Source organism: Dasypus novemcinctus, chromosome 22 (assembly GCF_030445035.2).
Source record: "Dasypus novemcinctus isolate mDasNov1 chromosome 22, mDasNov1.1.hap2, whole genome shotgun sequence".
NCBI lineage: Eukaryota > Metazoa > Chordata > Mammalia > Cingulata > Dasypodidae > Dasypus > Dasypus novemcinctus.
Genome location: NC_080694.1, coordinates 29633841 through 29645398, shown reverse-complemented (window position 1 = coordinate 29645398; position 11558 = coordinate 29633841). Strand labels below are relative to the sequence as shown.

The window sequence follows — 11558 nt, the reverse complement described above, 5'->3', positions numbered from 1 at the left end:
ATAAGAAAAGGTCTTTGTAATAACATAAGTTCGAGGAGAATATAATAGAGTTGAAAAGGTCTCCATCACTCACATATGATATTTGCTTAATAAAAATGTTACCTTTTGAATCAGTGTACCAGCTAAATATTTAGAAAGGAAACAGGAAGTTTCTTAGGGGATTTTGAAAGATACCAATCACCCTCTCTTCATAAATACAATCAAAGTGTAAGTAAGTTTGGCATCCACAACTGAGTCTTCTTAGGGTGTGACTTCAGTAGGGTATGTGATTCTTAGCAGTCTTTTCTCCTTCTTTCTGGCTTGTGTTCCTCTCCTCCACATGGGGAAACTGCAGGTGGTGGTGCCTATTTAATCAATACTGAAGACATGAGCCTCCTTCTCCCTGACTGCAGAAAGGGGGCATATTTGTGTGGTCAATAATTCCAGTGGAGTCTTCTTGATTATACAGTGTTCCTGATTATAACAGAAGTATCACCTTTCTTAGCTGGACTGTTTTTCGCTCTTTTCCATACTTCCAAATATTGAAAGACATAACTCTAGTTTCTTCAGTAACATGAGTGTTCATGACTACCACGTTTATTCTCAAGATTCTTTTTCAAAATTTTCTTAATGTTTTTATTTTTAAAGAAGCTTTAGATTACATAAATGTTACATTAAAAATACAGGAGATTCCCATATGCTCCAGCCCCTCAAGATCCCACACTTTACCACATTAACAACTTGTTTCATTAGAGTTGTACATTTGTTAACATTGAAGGACACATATTGAAGCATTGCTACTAACCATGGACTACACTGTAGATTATAGTTTACCCTCAGTCTCAGACAATTTTATAGGCTGTGACAAAATGTATAATGGCCTTGTTTCCATCATTGAAAGGTCATGTAGGAGAATTCTTATGTCTCCAAAATGTCTCCATATTATTCCTCATTCTTCCCTTCCCTCCCCTCAGAACCTCTGGTGGCCAATGCCTTTATTTCAATGATAAAATTCTTTAATTACTATAATAACACATCTATAATAGAATAATAATATCTACTTATTATAATGTACAATGGACTAAAGTAAAAATTCTTAAAAGCTTTTATTTGGAAAGATATTTCTGCTCAAAAATAAGCCTTTCATGTAAACTATTTTGTACCAGAACTGATAACAAAATAGCAGTCTTGCAGGGTAGCAATTGGGAACTGATACATCAAATTGTTGGGAGTGAGAAGACCACTGACACTATTTCCATGTGGTAAATGTACATAATTGCTCTTGTATAGCTTGGAAAAAATGATTCACAATATATTGTTTGCAGTAACATTTAAAGAAAGCACCTAGGAAAGGTATTGACAAACTGGTTTATGTGAAAAATGATTTTACTGAGAATCCTAATTCAAGTTAATGTGGAATAAGGTGAGGCTCTTACTTGCACTGGAGAGAATTCCAGAAAAAAGTGACAAGGTGAGGATTTTTAATTTTCAGATTACGGTGTAATCAAAACATAGACATTTTATAAAACTGCATGAATGAAATATCTTTTCCTGAAAATTTCAGTTCTGATAAGTGTATGACTCACATCAGAGACTGAACCTGTGTGTCAATAAATTACAAGTGAAAATGAATTCACAGCTTTGCCAAAGAATTTGAAGTGAGTACAAATATGTAAGCAATTATTAACATTTTCAAATATGACCATTAGCTCAGAGAAATCATTACCTCCAAAATGCCACTCTGGTTTGCCATTTGTAGTGATGGCAAGGAAATCAGTTGATGAATGAAGCATTCACCTTAGTCTACCCAGAAGAAAACAGCAAGCTTACATAAAAGTCTGAAATTATGTCTTAATATCTGGGTTTAATATAATAATAAGATATAGTAGGAAAGGCAGAAAAACACATATTTGCTTTTTAAGACCCATAAATGAGGACTATTATTGTAGGGAGTGCTGAAAGAAATTTCCAGAAAATATCCTTCAATATGGAAATATTTTTTAAAGGGCAAACTTACATCGCAGGAAGAATGATAGAAATTATTGAAACCATCATTGTTTGAAGAATCAGGGATTGTGTTGTTGATTACAACCTCGCTTGAATTATGATTTTGAAGGTGCAGGAGAAAGGCACATATTGGAGATGGAATGTGGATTACTATAAAGCAGTCAGATGACATCTCCAGTTCAGGATGTGACCTCTTTCAGGAACTAATGAACAAGCCCTGGTAGCTGGCACAGAGCCTTTGCTAGGAGAGCTTATTTTTCACTAACACCATAAAACACAAGCAGTTTCTTTCATCTGGGAGTGACTGCAATACACTTTCATCCCTCCAGCACCTGCTATAATTTTATATATACAGAATAAACTGAATGAAATATTTTACTGCTGAAAATCCAGGCAGCAGTTTCTATCTTCAATCCTGAATCCAGGAATACAATGAGGGAACACATGATGTAAAATAATACAAAAGAAATAGGAATCCGTAATATACCAAAATGAAACAAATGTAAGTTTTTATTAGGCAAATGCAAGATTATCTCTCTATACACTTACAAAGTACCTAGATTAAGATCTCCTCTAATCCATATTTTATTCCTCCACCTTGTGTACCCTGGGATGGTGATGTCCACTCCACCTCTAAATTGAAAGTTGGCTTAGATCCCACATGGCTGATGGGTGGAATTCTCCTGCTTGCACTTGTAGACTCTCTCGGTTCCCTGGTATGGTGGTTGACCATCCTCACCTCCCTGTTAGCTGACACTGGCAAATCCAATGAATTTGAGAGCAGGTGTTGCAACTCTCCTGAAGCTCATTCAAGTCTCCTGACCATACAACAACCCCAGCACCAACAAAAGGTTGAGTAAAAGTGACAGAGAGGCACATGTAGAAAGATCACATCTGAGTCCAACTCCATCACACTTCAGGGTACAAATTCCAAAGTAGGATCTTCTGGCAAGGCACCGAACTCCAGAATCATCTGCCATGACCATAGGAATGAGGTGTCTCTGTAGTCCTCAGGAGAACCACTACCTGGGGTAGTACCTACTTAGGCTGTCTCTGAGATCCTGCTGAAAGATGCATAAGTCCAACTCATCTGAAGACCTGACTCATTTTGAAGTCTCTTAGCCATATGAACTCATTTGTCATTCCCATTTCCCCTTTTTATTCAAGGTATTTTTCTAATTGTATCACAAGCTGGTGGTTGGTAGTAATTCCTCAGCACCAGGGATTCTCAACCCAGCGGATATGTCCCATGCTGGAGGGAAAGTAATGTTGAGTTGACTTAGGGAGTGGCCACATTTGAGCAACATGGAGGCTCTCAGGAGGTTACTCTTAGGCACCTTGCATCTCTAGACCTAGTTGAAATTTCAAGCACACAGGCTCATAAGCATTGTCATCAGTATCAAGGGCCCATCATTGGACCATCCTTCTTCACTGGTCTTTGTTCTTGCACTTGGGGGATAGTTGCTCCTCAACTGGGTAGTGCAACATAGTTTCCCAGAATCGGAACTCAGCACTTCCTCAGTTGTCATGTCAAACTCTACCTAATATGACAATTAATATCCAAAATATATTTATATACCCTGCATGAATCCCCTGGAGAACTGCCCCCTGCTCATGCATCCCCCATCAATGACATCCCACACCAGTGCTCCTGCCCTGCAATTGTTGAAACACTCTGTGATCCAAAACTTCTTCAAAACTATATGCTAATATATTTCTAAACTCAATTAACAGGAAAATGAAATATTAGTGATAGGTTTAAAGATAAAAAATAGAATATTTTTATTCTATATTTAAGAAAAACTAAAAGTAAAAAATAAATCAGGGTATTAAAATGCAAAATATCATAAAATATATTTTACATTTTGCCTTCATCACTGTAATAGGTGTTGCTGTGTATGTACAGTAGAAAAACTCTCTCTCCCATTCTTTTCTCAGGGTCTTCATCCTTTGTTTAAAAAAAAGTATAATGTCTTCAAAAAAGTTTTAGATCACAATAAAGTCACATATACAATATAAGGGAATCTGATATGCCAATATCAAACACTTTTCTCTCTTCCCCCTGCAATTATCTTTTTAATGTGCATATATTTGCTATAGCTGATGAACAGATATTGAAACATAGATACAAACCATGGTTTCACTATGGTTTACATTATGGTTTATATTTTAGATTGTACAATTTTATAAAAATTTGGTTGTACTATGGTTTACATTTAATTTTTTGGTGAAATTTAACAAGGCCTATATCCATCACTGCATAATCTTGTGGAACACTTCCACTGCCCCCAGTTGTCCCATCTTCCATCTATTCTATTCCTCTCTCCCCCACCCCTTGGGGCCCACAGTGACAACCAAGCTTCACTGCCTGAAAGACACGATTCACAGATACTTGCAACAGTGCTGAGGATTTGACACACTAGTCTGTCTGGAGACAGTGGCTGTGGGAGTTGCTGAGTGCTGGGAGAGGGAAGATGTGTGATATGGAGGCATTTTTAGGACTTGAAGTTGTCCTGAATGATATAGTACGGATAGATGAAGGACATTACATATCATGCCATAAGCCATTGAATGGACTGTGGGGAGTTGCAAACTACAATGCAAATGATAATCCACACAACCAGAAGTTGTTGGTGTGAGAGGAGTGGGGGTGGGGTGGGGAGTGGTATATATGGGAACCTCATATTTTTAATGTTATGTTTTGCGTTATCTATGTATCTTCAAAAAAAGACAACAAAATATTTCATTTCCAAAAAAAGAATCTTCTAGTGTTTGATCTCTGTTAATCATGAGCACTTTTGTAAACTTGAGACAAAGTATCCTTTTATAGACAGATTGTTTCCCAGCTTTTTAAAGGCCTGCTTTATGTCCTTGTTTCTAAGAATGTAAATAAAGGGGTTCAACATGGGAGTAATCACTGTGTACATCACCGAGGCTATTGCATTTGCCTTTGAGTTTTTGGTAGCTGCAGAGCTAAGATACACTCCAATACCTACCATAAAACAAGGTCACTACTGAGAGGTGAGATCCACAATTAGAAAATGCTTTATATTTACCACGAGCTGTTGAGATTCTCAAAATTGAGGATATAATTTTATAGTAAGAGAAAAAGTTCCCAGTGAGTGGTATAACCCCCAGAAGTCCACCTGCAAAATACATCACAAGGTCATTGAGGAAGGTGTCAGAACAAGCATGTCTGACTACCTGATTAAGTTCACAGAAAAAGTGGGGCATTTCCATCTCTGTACAAAAAGACAATTGTAAAACCATTAAGTTATGCAAAAGAGAGTCCAAAACACTCAATAACCAGGATACCAGCACTAGGAGGCCACAGAGCCAGGGGTTCATGATGACTGTGTAGTGCAGGGGGTGACAGATGACCACGAAGCGGCCATAGGCCATTGCAGTCAAGAAGGAGTTATCTAATTGTCCAAAAAGCATGAAAAAATACATCTGGGTGAGACGGTTTTCAAAAGTTATGATTTTGTTGCCTGTCTGAATGTTCAGCAGCATCTTTGGTTTCGTGGTGGAGGTGAAACAGATATCAGTAAAAGACAGGTTGGAGAGGAAGAAGTACATGGGTGTGTGGAGATGGGAGTCCAAGATGATGGCCAGGATGATGAGCAGGCTGCCCATGAATGTAACCAGGTACATGGACAGGAACATTCCAAAGAGGAGGGACTGCACCTCTGTATTTTCTGAGAGCCCCAGGAGGATGAATTCTAAAGCATATGTTTGGTTTTCTGTTTCCATGTGGATGATGAATTTCCTGAGGAGATATTCAATACAATGCAATTTAGCCTCAAGCCATAATCAGAAAAATATAATAAATGGTACTGTTTGTATTATAATTACATTAAGTTAATATTTTTATGGATTTTATAGAGATCTAGTACCCTTTTCTGAAAATAGGGAAAACATATGTTCCTGCTTCTCCTTGATAGTTGTGATGGCTAGAAACCCTTGGTCATAATAGAATACACTTTGCCAAGGCAATAATTTCCATGATAAATTCTCTCAGACTTTATTTTAAGCAACAAACATTATGACCATGTTTTTGTACCCTGTGACAAAATAGAAAAGAAGAACAAAGTAGTAGGAACCATGTTATTTGGTTGTAACAGTTATTATAAAAACACAATAATTTAAAAAATCTTTTTGGTGAAATGGACAAATGACCCCACACAGATGTGTTCCACTGATGTTTCACAGAGGACAAGGGTAATTCAGTGTAGAAAGTATGGTCTTTTCAAGAAGTGGTGTTGGAACAAAAGTGAAGCAGGCTAGTAAGATAGGGAATAGATGGATCTAGAACCTGACAGAGTCCACATGGACATCAAAACCCCCTAATGATGGCTGCTGGAGGAATCTCACCCTGGGATTTGCTACCCAGAACAAAGCCTCCTTCCTGAGAATATGGAAAAGCCTGGATCTTCCCTAGGAACTTTATCACTGGGTCCTCACTAAGGAATTGATGGGCAGGGTAATCAATCCAAAGAGCAAACAGCTGAAACCCCCTCCCCTGCCATTAGCAAAGGGATGGATAACTAGCAGTTTAAAAGCAAACCATGAGGTTTGAGCTTGCTCTTGCCTAGCTTTTTGCCTATTGACCCGTCTTGCCTTCTGCATGTCACTTTCATCATTTTTCCTCTGCCATGTGGCCATGCAAGTTACCCTCGGGACTTATAATCTATAATGGGGAATTGTAGCTTGTAAATTAGCCCTCTTCATCCCTTTTCAGCCCCTTCCTCACTACCTGCTGGGGCCCTGCTCTGTTATTTTCTCCCATTTCTCTTCCCTTCCTACCTGAATTAATTACTGGCCTAACTCACCTGGCGTGTTCTTGAAATTCACTTCTGCAGCATAGCCGAGAACTTAGTTAGAATATGGTAACAATAGGATGCACTCATGCCAAATAAAAAAGGAACTTAGGCACTGATTGAATTCATTTCACAAAAATTAAATCAAAATGAATCATACCATTTTAAAGTAAAATGCATTGTGAAAGTGCTAGACTAAAATGTGAAGAAAATCTAAGGGCCCATAGGTTGGAAAAGAGTTTTTAGATATAGTAATGGAAGCATGATTCATGAGAGATTAAAATTTATAAGTCAGTTTTTATTCAAATGTAAAATATCTACTCTGTGAAAGACATTGATAAGGGGTTGTAAGAAAACATGCAGATTTGGAAAAATACTTACAAAACACATCTGATAAAAGATTTGTATACAAATGTAGAAATTAATATGAACACCACAAAATAAGAAAGCATAAGCTGAATTTAAAAATCTGCAAAAGATATAAACAGAATCCTAACTTAGGAAGAAATTCAAAATACAAATACAAAATACAATATATAAAAAGAAATTCAACTTCACTGGCACCTAGGTATTATGACCAAATGCCAACTAGCAATGTCTCTGAAAAAGACCTTGGCCAAAAAGGGGAAATATTCAGTGCAGATGAAATTTTATGATTAAGAGATTTTAAAGTGAGTTTGTTGGTCATTCCAGAGGTTATGCTTATTCTCATCTCAGCAGAATCTCACTATCTGTTACAGTAAACAGTGCCTCAAACAGTAGGGATCCTGATGGCTCTAGAGATATCTAGACACTGTAAATAGTGCAGGGAATCTCAGGAATTTGGCACCCTGTCAGTAGACCTTACTTTGGAATTTATGCTCCCCAGTGTAAAAGAGTTAGCCTCATTTGTAGATTCCCAACATGTGGCTCTTCTCTAAATGTTATTTACATAAAGCCATGTGTTGGCACTATCCTTGTTAAATACATGAGCCAGAGCATTATGTTTTTGGTCTGTTCATGTGCCAGTTGAACCCTTAATCTAAGCAGAGTTTCAACACTTACTCTCCAGTTCATTGGACCTATGTAGAACAACTAATAAGGAGATGGTAATGGACAACACCTATCCCAAGGAGCAAAGAATGGCTGCACCTCTAAGCAAGCTAGTTCCACCCATATATCCCAAGGGATCTAAGCCCCCTCTCAATTAGAAACAGTGGGCATCACCATCACAAAATCCTGAAGATTGGGAAATGAACAATGGACTAAAGTAGACATTATTTTTATATTATAGACTTACTATTCTAGCAATGGAAGAATGTTTATCATTGATATAAAGGCCATGGCCACCAGAGATTCTGAGAGGAGGGAGCAGGCAGAATAGGTGTAATATCAGGGCATTTTCAGGACATTGGGATTGTTCTGCATGACATTGCAATGACGGATACAGGCCATTATATGTTTTATCATTACCTAAAATTGTGCAGGACAGGCTCTTAACTATAATATAAACTATATTTCATGGTTAGCAGCATTGTTTCTATATGCATTCATCAATTGTAGCAAATGTACTATACTAATGAAAGTTGTTGTTACTATGGGAAAGAGTGGGAGGGTGAAGGGGTGGGGCATATGGGTCCCCTCTATGTTTTATGTAACATTTATGTAATCTAAACCTGTTTTAAAATTTTAAAAATTTAAATAAATAAATGAATAAATAAACTCATTAAAACTCTTTTAAAAATTAAACATCATCTGTCAATAGGGACTTGGAAGACTATGAACACAATAATATATGACCACATGTTTATTAGAAGAGATAAAAACCTAAAAACTGAGAATACCAATTGCTGTTGAGTATATGGAGCAATACATCTCTCATTCACTGCTAGTGAGAACACAAAATGGTTCATCCAGAAGACAGTTTCTTTTAAAACTAAACATTGTCTTACCATACAATCCAGCAGTTTTGCTTTTAGGTGTATATATATATATATATATACACACACCATATCATATATATATATATATGATATGAAAATGAGAGTCCACACAAAAGTCCACACATGAACGTTTACAGCAGCTATATTTTTAAACTCCAAATCTGAAAGCAAACAAAATGCTGGTCAACCACCACACCAGGGAACAGAGAGAGTCCACAACTGCAAGCAGAATTCCATCCATCAAACATGTGGGATCTAAGGCCCCTCTTGATTTAGAGGTGGAGTGTTCATCACCATCCCAAGATCCTCAAGATAGAGGAATAAAATAAGAATTAGAGTGGGCTTAGTGGTATTCTACTATAGACTTATTGTGACTCTAGCAATGGAAGAAATTGTGTCACTGTCATGGAGACAGTGACCACTGGAGTTGTTGAGTGCAGGGAGAGGGAAGAAGAGGGTGTGATATGGTGGCTTTTTTGGGGACTTGGAGTTGTCCTGAAATATATCTCATGGACAGATGCAGGATATTATATATCCTACCATATCACACTGAATGGACTGGAAGAGAGTGTAAACTAACATGTAAACAATAATCCAAGCTTTGTAGCAATGATCCAAAATGTATTCATTAAATAAAAGGAATGTGCCACACTGATGAAAGGTTGTTAATGTGGGAGGATGGGGAATTTAGGGAGTGGGGTATATGGGAATGTCATATTTTAAAATGTAAAATTTAGTGTGATCTATGTATCTTAAAAAAAGAAGACCATAATAATTTTTGCTAAAGAAATCTCATAGCGAATTTATAAAAACAAACAAGAAAAATCTTTACATCTCAGTGAACATACTCTAATAATGACTGAAGTAATAAATGCTCAATTATGTCATTAAGGCAAATACAACAAATTTTACATGTCACAGGAATTGTATGTTTTTTAATATGTATCAATAAAGTTGATTTCTTTTTTAAAAAGAACTATTTTTAAAACCTCACCACACCATATAATTATTGACTCCATATTTGTGTCCATGTCATCTCTTCTTCATGTACTTCTAGCCTTTTCTCCTTCTGAAATTACTCTAAATCCTCCTTCAAGCCTTATTGCAATTAAAATCTCCCTTGTGATGCCTTTACTAACCTCCCCAGGATGAGTCGGTAATTTCTGATCCACTTCACCAGAATTCCAGAGCCACATATATTGAATGACTAAAAGAAAAAAAATGAATAAACACAGGTAAACAGATAATTTCTACAAGTATAGAGAAAGAAGAATGAGTGAAACAAGGAAACAATGCTTCTGAGAGAGGGAAGACCCAAGAGTAAGAGATCAGAGGAAGCAGATTGGGAAAAAAAATCTATTTTAGTTTATCTGCTATTTTCACTCAGGCTTTTTAATAAGACAGAACTTTGTGTTTTAAGTTTTCTCTGTGGTCATAATCTGCTGATTTCCTTAAAGCTTCTACCAATAAAAGGTGTCCATGGAGTCAAAAATATATTCCCCCAGTACCTGTGAAGTACCTGAAATTATCAAGTCAGGGTCTAAGTTCACCAATGCAGGTTCTTCCTTGTCTGATGAATGAAGTTGGAAACTCTGTTCCCAAGAAGTGAAGTGATATGGAATGAGTCATAAAGTCTGTAGAAGACAAATTGTGTTTTCTTTGATACAGTGAAGGAGAATCACATAGAGTATCTGAGCAATTAGGGATTCCATTCCCATGAACCACATTAATGAAGTATTCTTTTGTATCAATCTCCCTGAGATAATTATTTCTCTGGAGATAAGAAAGGAAAACACAATGCAAATTTGCACCAGTTTAGTCCTTTGTGACCGCTTTGGAGCTCCATGTTCATCTCTTATCCCTGTGGACACCTACCTCCCAGGAGGAGGTCACCCTTATTGAGGTGTGGGCTCAAGTCTTGTCAGGTTTCCCATACTGATTTCCCTCTTGTTGCTTCTGGAGTAAGATTCTGAATACACTAAACTATCTTATTTCCCAATTTTTCTCCTCTGGAGTTGGCTGTCATGAATGGAGACACCCACTCACAAGTGAATTTCCTCTTGTCTCACTGCTTCTCCTTTCTCCCCCATAATTAGCAATATCTGTTCAACCCACACAACCATCTGGTTTCCTAGTCATTCAACAATATTTATTCAGCAATACTGTATGGTAAATCCTAAAGTACATTCTGGGAATGAAGAGAAGACAAAGGTACTATGTTTCCTAACAAACTGTTCACAGTTTTAAAAAGCCAAGAAATGAGCACTCACACACTCTCTAGAAGCCTGCCCCTGGTGCACCTTGTGCCAGATGTCCACCATCCAATACCCTAAAACAGTAACCCTTCCTTATTATATCATCAACAGTGTTTTCTCAAGGATGGATATAAGACATTTAAAATTACACAAAAAATATACAGGGGCTGATAGGCTTAATATAAATCATAATGTAAAACATAAGATAACTAAAAATATAGAAAATTGTATAGTCTAAAAAATAAACCACAATGTAAACACAAATGTTACCTTATTTGAAAGCTATTGTCTCATATCTGTACATCAGTTTTAGTAAATATGGTATGAATAGGTTAAAAGATTACTGCTGTGGAAGGGAAAAGATATTATGTTGGATATGTGGGATTACTGTATATTGTATATATGAATTACTGTGATCTAAAACTCTTGTGAAGATAAGCTTAATAATTAGAAAAAAGAAAAGGAAAAGATAGGATGTTGAATTTTTCCAAATTAATATGTACTGTATATCTAACCTTTAAACTCATCGCTATATTCCATTTTACTATTAAGGGAACCTGGCAATATATTGGGCT

General features: G+C 36.8%; 1 pseudogene; it reads right to left on the bottom strand.

Annotated features, from left to right (window-relative positions):
• Positions 1–4847: 4847 nt before the first annotated feature.
• LOC139437380 (olfactory receptor 7C1-like) lies at positions 4848–5740 on the bottom strand (annotated as a pseudogene).
• Between the last annotated feature and the right edge of the window lie 5818 nt (positions 5741–11558).